Here is a 15,384-nt window from a genome sequence, read left to right as displayed (position 1 = left end):
ATAGTCTTCAGAGCTCATGAATGGCAGAAGGAGATTTAGTGGAATCTCTATGGTCTCTATATGAGCCTCAGATTCCTTTAGGTCCTCAATGGGGAACTCCTTCTTGTTTGAAAGACGTCCCAGGAGGTCTTTCTCACTAGGATTTTCGTCCTTCTCCTTCCTTGTGCATTCGACCATATTGATTACTTCAATGGCCTTGCAATCTCCTTTTGGATTCTCTTCTGTATTGCTTGGGAGAATACTGGGAGGAGTTTCAATGACTTTCTTACTCAGCTGTCCCACTTGTGCCTCCAGATTTCTAATGGAGGACCTTGTTTCACTCATGAAACTTAAAGTGGCTTTTGACAGATCAGAGACTATATTGGCTAAATTAGAAGTGTTTTGTTCTGAATTCTCTGTCTGTTGCTGAGAAGATGATGGATATGGCTTGTTATTACTGAGCCTATTTCTTCTTCAGACTTTGAGAATCATGTTGACTTGCTGAGTCAACACTTTGTTCTGAGCCAATATGGCATTCAGAGTATCAATTTCAAGAAATCCCTTCCTCTGAGGCGTCCCATTATTCACGGAATTCCTCTCAGAAGTGTACATGAACTGGTTATTTGCAACCATGTCAATAAGTTTTTGAGCTTCTACAGGCGTTTTCTTTAGGTGAATGGATCCACCTGCAGAATGGTCCAGTGACAGTTTCGAAAACTCAGATAGACCATAATAGAATATATCTAATATGGTCCATTCTGAAAACATGTCAGATGGACACCTTTTGGTTAACTGCTTGTATCTTTCCCAAGCTTCATAGAGGGATTCACCATCCTTTTGCTTGAAGGTTTGAACATCCACTCTAAGCTTGCTCAGCTTTTGAGGAGGAAAAAATTTATCCAAGAAGGTCGTGACCAGTTTTTGCCAGGAGTCCAGGCTATCTTTTGGTTGTGAGTCCAACCATGTCCTAGCTCTGTCTCTTACAGCAAAAGGGAAAAGCATGAGCCTGTAGACTTCAGGATCTACTCCATTCGTCTTTACAGTCTCACAAATCTGCAAGAACTCAGTTAAAAACTGGTAAGGATCTTCAGATGGAAGTCCATAAAACTTACAGTTCTGTTGCATTAAAGCAACTAGTTGAGGCTTAAGCTCAAAATTATTAGCTCCAATGGCAGGAATGGAGATGCTTCTTCTATCAAATTTGGGCGTGGGTTTGGTAAAGTCACCAACTTCTTTCATTAAATTTGGAAGTGAGTTTAGTAAAGTCACCAAGCATCCTCCTTGCATTATTATTATTTTCGGCTGCCATCTCCTTCTCTTGTTCGAAAATTTCTGAAAGGTTGTTTCTGGATTGTTGTAATTTAGCTTCTCTTAGTTTCCTCTTCAGAGTCCTTTCAGGTTCTGGATCAGCTTGAACAAGATGCTTTTATCCTTGTTTCTGCTCATATGAAAGAGAAGAAAACAAGAAAAGAAAGAGAAATCCTCTATGTCAAAGTATAGAGATTCCTTTATGTTAGTAGAAGAAAAAAAAAAGGGTAGAGTAGTGAAGAAGAATGGGTAAGGATAGAGGTGGTGATCTGAGATGAAGAGAGATGAAGAGAAGTGTTAGTGAATAAATAAATAAATAGATAGAAGGAGAGATAGAGAATTTCGAAAATAATTTTGAAAAAGTGGTTAGTGATTTTCGAAAGTTAAAGATAAGATATGATTAAAATTAAAATTTAAAATAATTAAAAAGAATTTTTTAAAAAAAGAGAGAAGTATTTTCGAAAATTAGGGAGGGATAGGTAGTTCTTTCTTAATAAGAAAGTAACAAACTTCAAATTTTTGAATCAATCACATTAATTGTTAGTAAAATTTCAATTTTTTTTTAAAAGATAAGAAAAAGATTTTGAAAATAAATTTTTTAAAATTTCGAAAATTACAAAAAAAATGAAAAAGATGTGATTTTTGAAAAAGATTTTGAAAAGATAAGATTTTTAAAATTGAAAATTTGACTTAACTTATAAGAAACAACTAATTTTTAAAAATTTTTGACCAAGTCAACCTAAAATTTCGAAAATTTGGAGGGAAATAAGAAAAAGATATTTTTTGATTTTTGAATTTTTAATAAGGAGAGAGAAAAATTAAAAACGTCATTTTTGTGTTTTTCTCTTTTCTTTATGGATCAAAACAAAGAATGCATGCAAGAACACTATGAATGTCAAAATGAACATCAAGAACACTATGAAGATCATGATGAACATCAACAACATAATTTTGAAAGATTTTTGATGCAAAGAAAACATGCAAGACACCAAACTTAGAAATCTTTAATGCATGGACTCTAACAAACAAAAAAATGCATATGAAAAACAACAAACAACACAAAACAAGAAAACATCAGGATCAAACAAGAAGACTTGTCAATAACAACTTGAAGATCATGAAGAACACTATGAATGCATGGAATTTTCGAAAAACTAATGCATAAATTTTAAAAACATGCAATTGACATCAAACTTAAAAATTGACTCAAGACCCAAACAAGAACACAAAATATTTTTGGTTTTTTTATGATTTTATGATTTTTTTGTATTTTTATTATATCTAGGCGTGGCACGCCAACCTTTGGGACCAAGGCAAATAGAGGGCGTGACATGCCAGTCTCATGGCGTGGCACGTTGGTAGTATTTTCCAGAGAAGAAGGAGAGAAGCCGATGAACTGGGGCGTGCCACTTGGATGACGAGGCGTGTCACGTCATCAAGAAGATGATGCATTCAGAGGGGCGTGGCACGCCAAACCCTGGGCGTGCCACGCTGGTACAAACTTCCAGAAGCATGGAGATGTGAAAGATGGCCTTGGACGTGCCGCTTGGTGTCGAAGGCGTGGCACGCCAGGTTACTTGGGCCAATTAAAATGTCCTGGGCGTGCCACTTTGGCTCGAAGGCGTGGCACGCCAAGGGTGAAATAGAGGACGGTGTGCCACTTGAATGGTGAGGCGTGGTGTGCCAAGTTAGAAACAAAGGGAGCGTGACACGACAGAGTAGCGCCAGTCACACGCTAGCTAGAAGATCATGTTTGTTGAGTTTCTTTTCCCTCCAAATTGTAATTTTATTTTCACTTTTGTAATTTCCTTTATTTTCTAGATCTAGGAGTAGTATAAATACCCTTGGAATTATTGGAAAAAGGGGGTTAAGAAGTCACAGAGATCATTATCTCAAGAGATTGTAGAGTTTTAGTTTTCAATTCACTTTTCACTTTTCACTTTTCACACTTCATCTCTTCCATCTTTAGTACTTTCTTTCTGAGCTATGAGTAGCTAAATTCCCTCTCATTGAGAGAGGGAGCTCTATTGTACTTGATGGATTAATGATAGTAAATTTCTTCTTCTCTTCATCTTCTCTTTGATTTGCTAGAAGGAATTTTGATTTTCATGCTTAGTGTTCAATTAACTTAGAAAAGAGATTGAATGCAAAATGGGTTTCATGGGAACCTTGGAAAAGGAAACATGAAACCATGCTAGAAATACCTTCTCACACTTGAGTAGAATCTGGGTTTTGTTTTGGATATGGCGACATACAATCCTCCCTCTACTTGGATCTATGATGATGTGTGGTATAATCAGGGACCAAGCATATCTCTCTTCATGAGCAATTAGACCAAGAAAATGGCTATTGCTCAAGATCTGAGAGATTGAGTCACCAAGGGATTGGGGCTCAATCAATCATGATTGCCAAGAGGTCAATGAGTTGCATGATTGAAGAGGATATGAGTTGGATTTAATCCAAAGAGACAATATCTCCTGATCTCAATGAATTCCCCCATTCTTATATCTCCCGTTCTTTTATAGCTTTTATTTACATTTTGCAAATTCCCATTCCCCTTTACATTCCTGCAATTTCCATTTCTGCACTTTATTGCTTTCCTTTATTCTTTTGCCATTTATGTTTCTGCCATTTATAATTCTGCACTTACAACTTACTCTGTTAAGCTTGACTAATTCACCAATTAATTTAAATTGTTCAAATCTACCAATCTCTATGGATACGATCCCACTCCACTGTAGGTTAATACTTGATGATAATTTTGGTGCGCTTGCCAAGAGCGGATTCATCAATATTATTGGGAGGAGAGTGAATCTCAAACTCATCAGTCTCTTTTTGTAGTCTTTGAGCATATAAAATTCTTGCTTTATATTCTTGCACTTTTGGCTTCCCTCCTGATTTGTCTTGTGGGGTTTAAGTCAAAGGTATAGGGACATGGTCTTCTTGATGAGGGGCTTCCTCCATGACTTCAAATTGTGTATCTTTGCTTGGGGTTTCTTCACTTAACACCTTGCCACTCCTCAGGGTGATGGCTTTATATTCCTCTCTTGGGTTTAGGATAGTATCACTGGAAAGGAATTTGAAGGTTTCTCAGCAAATTGTTTAGGAAGTTATCCCACTTGCACTTTCAAATTCTTAATGGATGCTTCTTGTTTTTTAAAGTTAGCTCTGGTCTCTTGCATGAAGTTTATGGTTGATTGGACAAATGTGGTTGTGAATTAGGAAGCTTTTCCAAGAAAATTTCAAGTGGAGAAGATTTTTGAGGGTTTCGAGGTGGCTGAGCTGGTTGTTATGGATGAGGGTTGCTAAAGTTGTTGAAGTTGTTGTTGTTTCTCTGGCTTTGGTTATTCCATCCAAAATTGGGGTAATTCCTCTATCCAAATTGTAGGTTTTTGAGTAAGGGTCATTATGTGGTGGTCTAGGAGGGTTTCCCATATAGTTTACTTGCTCAACAGGGTTAAGATTAAATGGTTCACAACCTTCACTAAAAGAGGCTCCTCCACCCATCTCATAAGAAAGGCCTTGTGTTCCTAATGCAAATACTTGCATATTCCCAAGTTGCTTTGTGAGTGCAGTAATTTATTGGGACATAGCATTGTTTTGTGCTAAAATAGTATCCAATGTATCTAGCTCCATTACCCCTCTCTTCATATTTCTTTCTGAGGAGTACAAATATTGATTGTTAGTAATAATCTTTATCAACTCTAACGCTTCACCAGTAGTCTTCATGTGTAAACATCCTCCAGCTATATTGTCTAATGAATTCCTTGAATTGGGATTGATTCCATCATAGGAAATTTGAAGTTGAACACAATCTACAAACATGTCAAAGGGAATCTCCTAAGCATTTCTTTGTATCTCTCTCAAGTTTCATAAAGAGATTCTTCTTCTTATTATTTGAATGTTTGGACATCTGTTCTTAGCTTGATTAACCTTTATGGTGAGAAGAATTTGGTTATGAACTTGCAAACCAAATCTTCTCAAATTGCTATGTTCTCCTTTAGTTGAGTTTCAAGCCACTGTTTAGCTCGATCTCTCACAAAAAATGCGAACAATATCAACTGGTATGCTCCAACAGGCACTCTATTAGTTTTAATTGTGTTGCATATTTGGAGCAAGTTAGAGATGTGCTTATTAGGATCCATGATGAGCGGATAATTTATACGCTTTTTGGCATTGTTTTTAGGTAGTTTTTAGTAAGTTCAACTACTTTTAGGGATGTTTTCATTAGTTTTTATGTTAAATTCACTATGAGTTTGTGTGTTTTTCTGTAATTTCAGGTAATTTCTGACTGAAATTGAGGGACTTGAGCAAAACTCTGAAAAATGCTGACAAAAGGACTGTTGATGCTGTTGGAATCTGACCTCCCTGCACTCAAAATGGATTTTCTGGAGCTACAGAACTCCAAATGGAGCGCTCTTAACGGCGTTGGAAAGTAGACATTCAGAGCTTTCCAGCAATATATAATAGTCCATACTTTATTTGGGAATTGACGACGTAAAGTGGCGCTCAACGCCAAGTACATGCTGCTGTCTGGAGTCAAACGCCAGAAACACGTCACGACCCGGAGTTGAACGCCAGAAACATGCTATAACTCGGCGTTCAACTCCAAAGGAAGCCTCAGCTCGTGGATAGATCAAGCTCAGCCCAAACATACACCAAGTGGGCCCCGGAAGTGGATTTATGCATCAATTACTTACTTCTGTAAACCCTAGTAGCTAGTCTAGTATATACAGGACATTTAACTATTGTATTAGACGTCTCTTTTGACCACGTTTCATCTTTGGTCTTAGTTTTGTTTTATTCTTCATCTTAGGAGACTATTGAACACGTTTTGGGGGCTGGCCATTCGGCCATGCCTGAACCTTTCACTTATGTATTTTCAACGGTGGAGTTTCTACACACCAAAGATTAAGGGTGTGGAGCTCTGCTGTACCTAAAGTTTCAATACAATTACTATTATTTTCTATTCAATTCTCTTTTATTCTTATTCCAAGATATACGTTGCACTTCAACTTGATGAATGTGATGATCCGTGACACTCATCATCATTCTCACCTATGAACGCGCGTGACTGACAACCACTTCCGTTCTACCTTAGGCTGGGCACATATCTCTTAGATTCCCCAATAGAATCTTCGTGGTATAAGCTAGATAGATGGCGGCATTCATGGGAATCCGGAAAGTCTAACCTTGTCTGTGGTATTCCGAGTAGGATTCCGGAATTGAATGACTGTGATGAGCTTCAAACTCCTGAAGGCTGGGCGTGATGACAAATGCAAAAGAATCAATGGATTCTATTCCAACCTGATTGAGAACCGACAAATGATTAGCCGTACTGTGACAGACTATAGGACCATTTTCACTGAGAGGATAGGATGTAGCCATCGACAAGGGTGATGCCTCCAGACGATTAGCCATGCAGTGACAGCGCATAGGACCATTTTCCAGAGAGGATGAAAAGTAGCCATTGACGATGGTGATGCCCTACATACAGCTTGCCATGGAAAGGAATAAGAAGGATTGGATGAATGTAATAAGAAAGTAGAGATTCAAGAAGAGCACAACATCCCCATACGCCTATCTGAAATTCCCACTATTGATTTACATAAGTACTTCTATCCTATTTTATTTTCTGTTTATTATTAATTTTCGAACTTATCATAAACCATTTAATCTGCCTAACTGAGATTTACAAGGTGACCATAGCTTGCTTCATACCAACAATCTCTGTGGGATCGACCCTTACTCATGTAAGGTATTACTTGGATGACCCAGTACACTTGCTGGTTAAGTTGTGCGAAGTTGTGAACCATGGTATTGGCATCATGTTTTTGGCGCCATTGCCAAGGGAAGAAAAAGCAATAAATTTTACAAAATACAAGAACATATGAATCACAATTTCGTCCACCAATCCTCTTGAAAACTTCTTCCAAATTGCCAATTCTGTTGTACTAATGAGATAAGTTATGCCTTCAGCTCAAAATTGTTAGCTTTCACAGTGGGTGTTATAATGCTACTCCCACAATTCCTAAGATTGGGAGTAGTGTAGGATCCAAGTATCCTTCTAGCTTGATGACCATGGATAGCATTTTTGCCATTGACAACATTGTTGTGATTGTCTGCCATGTTGTTCTCTGATTCCTCTTCGATTTCTTCTACCACCCTCTTGTTTCTAGCTTGTTTTTCTCAATCTCTAGAGGGTCTGTTCAATTTCAGGAAAGAGAAATTAAAATTTCTTACATCAAAGTGAAGGGAATTTCCAGTGAAGTAAGTAACAAAAACAAACGAAAAAGTGTCTAATCTAGGTAATCAATTAATATGGTAGTTGTTAATCATGATTAATCCTCGACAATGGTGCCAAAAACTTGATGCAAAAAATTCACAAACTATCGGCAAGTGCACTGATGATCGGATTCTTGACGGTTTAGAATTCATCTAATGGAGTCTCGATGTAAAGTATAGTTTCCAAACCAATCAATAATCCTTTCATGCAAAAATTTTGGTTGTCACAAAGAACAAACCCTAAATAAGAATTAACCGGAGTATTTGGACTCCGGGTCGTCTCACAAGGAGTTGCAATGAAGTGTATGATTATTGGTTATGAGGTATTTTGGGGTTTTTGAGATTTTGGACAAGAAATGTAAATGGCAAAGAAAATAGACTAGCAACTAACAAAACTATTGGCAAGATATGAAAATTAGAAGTCCTATCCTAGTTATCCTCCTTAATTATGACCACAAATTGTTTATTGCTACCACTTCGTTAACCTCTAACCAAGGAGAAAAGTCAAGTCGATGAATTAACTTGATTCCACAAGTCCTAGCCAACTCCCAAGGGGAAGACTAGCGTTAGTGGTATCCAAATCAATTAGCAACTTCCAATTGTCGATCAATCAAAAGAATTAGATAACTCAAGCGTCACTAATTACTCTCCCTAGGCCAAGAGGATCAAGATCTATACTAAAATCCAACCAAACATTTCATCAAACACTTGGAAGGCATAAAAGGAAAGCATAGTAAATCAACAACAAGAATTAAATCTAACAATAATCAAATGTAAAGAATTAACACAACAATTAAAAGAAACAAGATCTACATGAATTACTTCAAATTTCATTGAAGGGAAATAGAAGAAGAAAGAGTGCATCAACAACAAAATAACAATTGCAAGAATGAAATATAAAATTAGAGAGAGGAAGAGTAGATGAACAAGAAATTGTAAAGGAAAAGTAAATCAAAACATGAATTAAACCTTGGATCCAAGAAGAATTAACTAAAGCTACCCTAAAATCTAGAGAGAGAAGAGAGCCTCTCTCTCTAGAATTCTAGCCTAAAACATGATGAAAACTCAACTATGACTACTTGGTTCATTCCCCCCTCAATCCTTGGGTTCAATAGCATCAGAAATGAGTTGCATTGGGCCCAAAATGAGCTAGAAATCGCTGGCCACGAGTTGCTCTTTAGTGGGTCACGTGCTCAATCGGCGCGTCCGCGCACATTGCGCGTGCGCGCCCCTATACGCGAAGCAACATATGGAAAAATTTATTTTATTTCAAAGCCCCAGATGTTAGCTTTCCAACGCAACTGAAACCGCCTCATTTGGATCTCTGTAGCTTAAGTTATGGTCGATTGAGTGCGAAGAGGTCAGGCTTGACAGCTTTACGGTTCCTTCATTTCTTCATGAGTTCTCCCACTTTGCATGCTTTTCTCCTCACTTCTTCCATTCAATACTTGCCTTATGAACCTGAAATCACTCAACAAATATATCAAGGCATCAAATGAAATTAAAGTGAATTAAATTTAGCTATTTTAGGGCCTAAAAAGCATGTTTTCACATTTAAGTACAAATCAAGGGAGAATTGCAAAACCATGCTATTTCATTGAATAAATGTGAGAAAAGGTGATAAAATCTCCCAAAATAAGCATAAGATAAACCACAAAATCGGAGTTTATCATGCATCAAATCGTATCAAGTAATACCACAGTGAGTAAGTTATCGTTTTCACAAGCATTAACGATTAAGCAAGCAATGATTAATTGATTAATCTAGTTGAACAATTCAAAATGTGGTTAAACATTGTTCAATTTTAAATTTAAGATCTAAATAGAATATCAGTGAATTAAAAACAAGCAGAGATCTAATGAAATAATAATGACTGAATTGAAGGCAATCACAATTAAACAAGGAATTAAAAGCAACAACAGTGAATTGAATAGAAGCAACGAACTAATAGAAATGAAAGCAATTAAAGAAAAGTGATTTAATAGAAGCAATTAAAGGAATTAAAAGTAAGTTGATTAAAAACGTTAAGGTGTAAAGATGCTAAATCCTCAGGATCAATGATTTTGACTTTCACCTCAATCATCTAAATATAGATCTCTGAAAATCATAAGTAATTAAATCTCAATTTTTTGATAATTCAATTTCTCTTAATTTAATCGATTGCTAATTTCTTAATCAATTGTCCATGAAAAGAAGTGAAACACATTCCCTAATTTAAAATCACACACCTCTTAAGATCCAAATCTGGTTGAGTAAATGTCACTTATCAAATTTAGATCTAAAACCATAAGAAGTGTGAGAAAGAGTTTCAACATACTTCTAAAATCCATTCTTCCCATATGAGCATAAAATGCAAATTAGAATTGAACAATTTTCCAATAGATTCAATTCCTTAAAATGAAGAACGAGAATTCTTTTTAAAGAACAATCAATGCATGAATCAGAGGTAGAAAAATAATTATATCAATCCATTAGAATTTAATAGAGCTCCTTCTCTTAACGAAGGAGAATTTAGTGACTCATGATTGTGAGAAAAATTCCAATTCAAAGAGAATGATCAAAACGTAAAAGAATAAAAAATCAAAAACAAAAAAAAATCCTAACAACATGTTCTCCTTGGGCTTTTATACTCTAACCTAATTAAACTAAAATTCAAATTCAAATTAAATTCAAATGACATCAAATTTACTCTTCTTCCTAAGTCATGCACTCCCCATGATTCTTCTCCTCAGTTGGATCCTTATTCTTTGATGCCTCATGGGCTTGATTAGCTTTTGGGCTTAGAGATGCACCTTGAAGGAATATTGGCATGAGATTTAAGTAAGCCACGTTGCACGTGTGTAATGAGAGAGTGCTGGCGTGTGTGTGATATGAGTAATGTTTGCACACCTTTAATGCTTCCAAAGTTTGTAGCCCCTGGAGTTTGGCCGAATGTGGCCTTGGCATGACAGTGGCATGAAGCACGTCCCTAGAAGGAAGGAGGAAAGCTTGGGTGTGGCCGGGGTGTGCTAAACGTGGGGCGTATGTGATGCTTACATGGATGGAACTCCATGGCCGTGAGGCTAGCATTGCTGTGGAGAGACGCCTTCGATCCTTGCATGAAGAGGGCTCCAAGGGCATGGGTGTAGCGTGAGGGAAGTATGGATTTGAGACACGCTTGCGACTCATGCAAGAAGGGAGTCTCAAGGATGTGACGCTGGCGTGAGAGGGAGAACATGCCTGCGACAAGGAGACTTGGAGGCTTGAACTGGCATGAGGTTGGCGTCGTTGGGATGACACGCCTTCAATGAAGTAAATGCTGGAGATGTGTGGACGTGAGGTTGCGTGTGTGTGGTGACATGCTTGCGATGCATGCAAGAAGGAGGATGAACTGGCGTCTCTGGGAGAATGCACAGGCATGAAGAATGTGAGAGAGGCTGGCACGCCAACGATCCTGGCTTGAACGGGCGTGTCTTGGAGTGCATGCCTGTGATCCTCACTTGCCTTTAGATGAAATAGCGTGAGGGAGGTTGGCACGCCTTCAATGCATGCATGCTTTGGAATGAATTGGCGTGTTGTTGGTGTCCCTAGAGTGCACGCCTGTGACCTTGGGTTCTTAGAGAGATTTCATGGGTGTTGTTGTTGGCATGAAGGACGTTGGGGCACGTCCTTGGGAGCAAACCATGCATGACTGGCGTGAGGGCAGCGTGGGCAACGTGCGACACCCTCAATGAATCCTTATTCACCATCCCTCTCGAACTTGGCTCAGCGTGGTTCTGGCATGAAGGAGGTTGCATGTCCATGAAGAGCCTTGCTCCACTACTACCCTATTCTTCACCCTTCTAGTGGCTCATTTCTCCTTGTTTCTCAATAATTTCCTATAAACATGCACACAAGATCATTGGAGTGATTTTGCTCAAAATACAATAGATTTAACAGCAATTATTCACTTTATTAAGCTATTTAGCTAGAAAATAACTATAAGATGCTTATTCATCACCCCGTAGCTGTGAATTATTATCCTAGATAGATAGGTTGGAAAAACCTTTGATTAGACACACGGGTGTTGGTTTGTTTGATCTCTTTCTCTCTCTTCCTTCTCCAAATTTGTTCCTCTAATTCGGGTGTTGATTTTCCTTTTGGTTTCTAATCCTCCTCCCAAATTGTTTAGCTTGTAGCCAAGGTCCCCATTGTTCCTCCCGTTAACTTCCATTCACCAAGTCCTCCAAATATTAACCGCAAGCTCTGATTTCAAGCCTTAAATAACCAAAATAGTGGAAAAAGTTTCCAATTGCCTTATACTTTATCTGAGTCTTTATGACTTTGTTGTTTTTGCTTGAAATTTTTAAAATCCTTCTCAAAGGTTTAGTTATGTCCAACAGTATTAGAATTTTGAGAATTGTTTCTTCTTTCCCCCTCATAGTGAACACATTAGTATCTATGACATTTCTTATCGCCTCTCCCACCTTTTCCCCTAAATCTGTTGGTGCACGAATCCCCATACTCCGTACAGCTGTACCAGCAAATGCACTGTGTTATCCAATTAATACTTGAGTGAGTCAGGATCGATCCCACGAGAATTGTTGGCTTGAAGCAAGCTATGGTTATCTTGTAGGTCTTAGCCAGGCGAATCAGAAGGAGTTGGTTTAACTTTGTATAAATTACTTTTTATATCAAATATTTGAAAGGTAAACAGGGATAAAGAATTAAATGGAATCAATAATAGGAATATGTTGAATGATTGGAGTTGCTTTGTCATGCACCACTATTTCGTGATACATCTTGTGCTTAATTAAGTGGATTTTATCCACTAATATCACATTTATTCATGTAAATTGCATGTTTTGTATTTTCCTTCCTGATTTTGTGCTATGATTGAAAACATATTTCTTTGGTCTTAATTTAGCTAATTTTAATCCTCTCTCATTACCATTCGATGCCTTGATATGTGTTTTAAGTGTTTTTAGAGATTACAGGGCAAGAATAGCGTAGAGGATGGAAAGGAAGCATGCAAAAGTGAAAGAAATACAAGAAGCTGAAGGAACTGCAAAGCTGTCAGCCCTAACCTCTTCGCACTCAATCGATCATAACTTGAGCTACAGAAATCCAAATGAGGTTGTTTCAGTTGCGTTGGAAAGCTAACGTCCGGGACTTCAAAATGATATATAATTTGCCATAGTGGCCATGCAGCTAGGCGACACGCACGCGCACATTAGCGAAAAGTCCATCGGTGCGCACGCGCACCTGGCGCTTATGCGCGACATACTGCGACTACAGAAATCGCTGTGGGCAATTTCTGGACTGTTTTTGACCGAGTTTTTGGCCCAGAAAACACATATTAGAGGCTGCAGAGTGGGAAAATCATTCATTCATCAGACACTTCTCATTATACACAATTTTTAGGTTTTAGATGTAGATTCTAGGGAGAGAGGCTCTTTCCTCTCTCTAGGTTTGAGGATTTAGGATTTCTCTTAGTTTTAGGTTTATTTCTTTCCAATTTCAGGTTCAATGTTCCTTCGATTTAGTTTCTCTTCTACTTTTATTTATTCTATTACTTTAATTTATGAATTCTCATGTTAGATTTGATTTCTCTTATTAATGCAATTTGAGGTATTTCATGTTTATTATTTGTTCGTCCATTTGTTGTTATTGAATCTCTTGGTTCTGGTTGAGTAATTGGTGACACTTGAGTTATCACACTCCTTTGTTAATGGATAATTGTTATGTTTGCTAGTTGATTTGAATTTCACTAACTCTAGTCTTTTTATAGGAGTTGACTAGGACCTGGAAAATCAACTTGATTTATCCACTTGACATACCTTCATAGTTAGAGGTTGACCAAGTGGGAGCAATGAACAATTCTCATCACAATTGATAAGGATAACTAGGATAGGACATTCAATTCGCATACCTTGCCAAGAGCTTTTCTAGTTATTAGTTTATTCCTTTTGCCATTTACTATTCTGGCTTCTTATCTTAAAAAAACCCCAAAATATACCTTTACATAACCAATAACAATAACACTTCTGATGAGCGGATAATTTATACGCTTTTTGGTATTGTTTTTAGATAGTTTTTAGTATAATCTAGCTACTTTTAGGGATGTTTTCATTAGTTTTTATGCTAAACACACATTTCTAGACTTTACTATGAGTTTGTGTTTTTTTCTGTGATTTTAGGTATTTTCTAGCTGAAATTGAGGGACCTGAGCAAAACTCTGATAAAAGGCTGACAAAGGACTGCTGATGTTGTTGGATTCTGACCTCCTTGCACTCGAAATGGATTTTCTGGAGCTATAGAACTTAAATTGGAGCGCTCTCAACGGCTTTGGAAATTAGACATCCAGAGCTTTCCAACAATATATAATAGTTCATACTTTATTCAAGATTAGATTACGTAAACTGGCGCTCAACGCCAGTTCCATGCTGAATTCTAGAGTCAAACGCCAGAAACGCGTCACGAACCAGAGTTGAACGCCAAAAACACGCTACAACTTGGCGTTCAACTCCAAAAGAAGCCTCTGCATGTGTAAACCTCAAACTCAACCCAAGCACACACCAAGTGGGCCCCGAAAGTGGATTTCTGCATCAATTACTTACTTCTGTAAACCCTAGTAGCTAGTCTAGTATAAATAGAACATTTTACTATTGTATTCTGGGTCTTTGACCATTCGGTCTTTTGACCATAGGTCCTGCTCCTTATTTTCGAATTCATATTACATTTTGGGGGCTGGCCATTCGGCCATGCCTAGACCTTCACTTATGTATTTTCAACGGTGGAGTTTCTACACACCATAGATTAAGGGTGTTGAGCTCTGATGTACCTCGAGTTTTAATGCAATTACTAATATTTTCTATTCAATTCAACTTATTCTTATTCTAAGATATTCGTTGCACTTCAACATGATGAATGTGATGATCCGTGACACTCATTATCATTCTCACCTATGAACGTGTGACTGACAACCACTTCCGTTCTACCTTAGACTGGGCACATATCTCTTGGATTCCTGATGCACGACGCATGGTTGCCCTCGCCTGACATCTGAGCCTTCCATTCCGTGAGATCATAGTCTTCGTGGTATAAGCTAGAATTGATGGCGGCATTCATGAGAATCCGGAAAGTCTAAACATTGTCTGTGGTATTCCGAGTACGATTCCGGGATTGAATGACTGTGACGAGCTTCAAACTCGCGATTGTTAGGCGTGATGACAAACGCAAAAGAATCAAGGGATTCTATTCCAACATGATCGAGAATCGACAGATGATTAGCCATGCGGTGATAGAGCATTTGGACCTTTTTCACTGAGAGGATGGGATGTAGCCATTGACAACGGTGATGCCCTACATACAGCTTGCCATGGAAAGGAGTAAGAAGGATTGGATGAAGGTAGTAGGAAAGCAGAGATTCAGAAGGAGCACAGCATCTTCATATGCCTATCTGAAATTCCCATCGATGATCTACATAAGTATTTTTATCTTTACTTTCTGTTTATTTACTATTATTATTCGAAAACTCCATAACCATTTATTATCCGCCTGACTGAGATTTACAAGATGACCATAGCTTGCTTCATACCAACAATCTCTGTGGGATCGACCCTTACTCACGTAAGGTTTATTACTTGGACGACCCAGTACACTTGCTGGTTAGTAGAGCGAAGTTGTGAAATTATGTTTAAACCATGGTATTGAGCACCAAGTTTTTGGGACCATTACCTGGGAATCAATTTCGAACAACAATTTAAGTATGAATCACAATTTCGTCCACCAAGTTTTTGGCACCGTTGCCGGGGATTGTTCGAGTATGGACAACTGACGGTTCATCTTGTT

The 15,384-nt window shown here is 37.9% G+C and overlaps 1 non-coding gene across 1 annotated transcript; it reads left to right on the top strand.

The window, feature by feature from the left end:
* The first annotated feature begins 745 nt into the window (after positions 1-745).
* Positions 746-849, top strand: LOC127743166 (small nucleolar RNA R71). Its single transcript, XR_008004507.1, has one exon. It is a non-coding gene; the product is annotated as a small nucleolar RNA R71 (small nucleolar RNA).
* Positions 850-15,384: the final 14,535 nt, after the last annotated feature.

This window comes from Arachis duranensis, chromosome 1, assembly GCF_000817695.3.
Source record: "Arachis duranensis cultivar V14167 chromosome 1, aradu.V14167.gnm2.J7QH, whole genome shotgun sequence".
Taxonomy (NCBI): domain Eukaryota; kingdom Viridiplantae; phylum Streptophyta; class Magnoliopsida; order Fabales; family Fabaceae; genus Arachis; species Arachis duranensis.
The sequence above is the reverse complement of the archived record's forward strand: the minus strand, read 5'-3'. Positions and strand labels throughout refer to the sequence as shown.